The 2168-nt window shown below is 35.9% G+C and overlaps 1 non-coding gene across 1 annotated transcript; it reads right to left on the reverse strand.

Annotated features, from left to right (window-relative positions):
- Window positions 1-1804: 1804 nt before the first annotated feature.
- Window positions 1805-1913, reverse strand: LOC149753184 (small nucleolar RNA R71). The gene has a single exon (XR_016396070.1). It is a non-coding gene; the product is annotated as a small nucleolar RNA R71 (small nucleolar RNA).
- Between the last annotated feature and the right edge of the window lie 255 nt (window positions 1914-2168).

Raw genomic sequence — 2168 nt, forward strand, 5'->3', positions numbered from 1 at the left:
ATTCTCCTATCTTCACGAAATTTGATATTACTCATGCATTGGTGAAGTGTGGAAGGTACGGTGTCGGGGGTTCGAATCCCTCCTCGCCCACAACCTTCCAAAAAGGGAAGGGCCTTTCCTTTACCAGGGGACGGCCGAGTTATTAGTATAATTTTTGATTTAATTTTTACCTTAGTAGTTAGTATTTTTTTTTTAAAAAAAATAAAATTACATCTTTACTACTATTTTTAATTCCCTGCACAGTCTGCATCAAACTCTGATATCATAGAAATTAGCCGTCTGATTGGACTCAAATTTTGTCAGCTGGTGCAAGACATATTGTTTAATAATCTGAACGGTCTGATTGACATTCTGAGACTTTTAAGACCATTAGATTAATACAAAACTTGCTGCTTTCTGCTTTGAATTTTCTGTATTTAATTTTTTTAGAATAAGAAATTTATTGTTATCATATCTTATTAACCCTTGTTGCTAATTGAAAATTTAGAAAAAAAAACTTTAAGAAAAGATCAAGGGTGATTATTCAAAAATTAAAAAAAAAAGAGGGAAAACCTAAAATTTCAAATTTTAAATTTCAAATTTCAAAATTCAAATTTCAAATTTCAGACTTCAACTCATAAAATTTAAAAAAAATAAATAAATAATTTGCTTGATCACCTATTCAATGAAATTTAATGTCATGTCATAAAATATTAAAAAAAAAAATCACTTGATTGTTGCATATAGTATAAGGCATCAGCATAAAATATTCTAAGGGCTGAACCCATTTAAAAAGATAAGGTCGGGATTTCATCACTCGTCCTTAGCCCAAAAATCCCCCAGTGCATAAATATCCTAAGCTTAACTAAAATCAACTAGATGTTGGCCCCTAAGGACATTCGAGCTCAATAGGACGAAGACCACCGAAAGTTGCACCAATTTCGCTCTGTGGCTTAGTTGATGTCTAGGCAAGCTTTGTCCCTATAAGGGAGACAGTTCATCTGTTCGAGGCAAGTGGGTTTTAAGTGGGACCTTTGCGAACGCATCGTGACCCCTCCACTTACCTGGGAGCTTACCTGGTCAACTCGGTTTATTAGACCGGATTGGAGGCTTAGGTGCCCTCTTCAAACTAGTTAGGAGCTGTCTAGAAATTTAAGAAAAACATTAGAAATTGAGGTGTAATGTTTTGTTACATGTTTGATTGTGAATAGGATTTTTGTTTTAGGATGTCGTTTTAGGGTATCTTTAGTTGGTACTTATTTTTTTTTAAAAAAAAATAAAAAAAAAGAGAGAGAATTATTTTGCATGTTAAAGTGGAATAGGGACGACACCGGTCGATTAAGTCGTACAACTTTAGATCATCCCTTAGGACATACCCCTGAAATTCCTTCTCAATATCTCACACCTTGTGAGATGGCTGATTTAAATGAAGATGCGGGGAGTCACCACAATCGAGAACGAGAACCCCACGTTATGACTCTAAGACAATACCTACAACCGGCTAGGACTAGTCAGCCTTCATGCATAATTTTTCCTGATAATGTAGGACATTTTGACATCAAACCAGGGGTAATCCAATTGCTGCCCAAGTTTCATGGGTTAGAGTCCGAAAGTCCGTATCTTCATTTAAAGAATTTTGAAGAATTGAGCATTACATTTAGAGTGCCAAATGTCACCGAGGATGTCCTCAAGTTGACATTGTTTCCTTTCTCTCTAAAGGATAAGGCCAAAACATGGCTAAACTCTTTGCGACTTAGATCAATAAGAAATTGGCAAGATATGCAGAGAGAATTTTTAAAGAAGTTCTTCCCCACACAAAGGACCAACTTTTTGAAAAGACATATCAGCAATTTTCAACAAAAAGATAATGAAACATTTTATGAATGTTGGGAAAGATTTAAAGACCTTCTTCTCTCATGCCCTTATCACGGATTCGAAACTTGGAGAACCATTAGCTTCTTTTATGAAGGTTTATCTCCACAGTTGAAACAGTTTGTAGAGACCATGTGCAATGGTAGATTTTTAGAAAAACACCCTGATGAGGCGTGGGAATATTTGGATTCCCTTGCTGAGACTGCCCAACTTTGGGATAACGGGGATAGAAACAACAAGTCTTTGCCTAAGCCTACTAGCTCTGTACAGGGAGGCCTTTACAACCTCAGAACTGAGGATGATCTTCATGCTAAAAT

Source organism: Phoenix dactylifera, chromosome 7 (genome assembly GCF_051530095.1).
Source record: "Phoenix dactylifera cultivar Ajwa chromosome 7, Ajwa_hap1_PhDact_Kaust_v1.1, whole genome shotgun sequence".
NCBI lineage: Eukaryota > Viridiplantae > Streptophyta > Magnoliopsida > Arecales > Arecaceae > Phoenix > Phoenix dactylifera.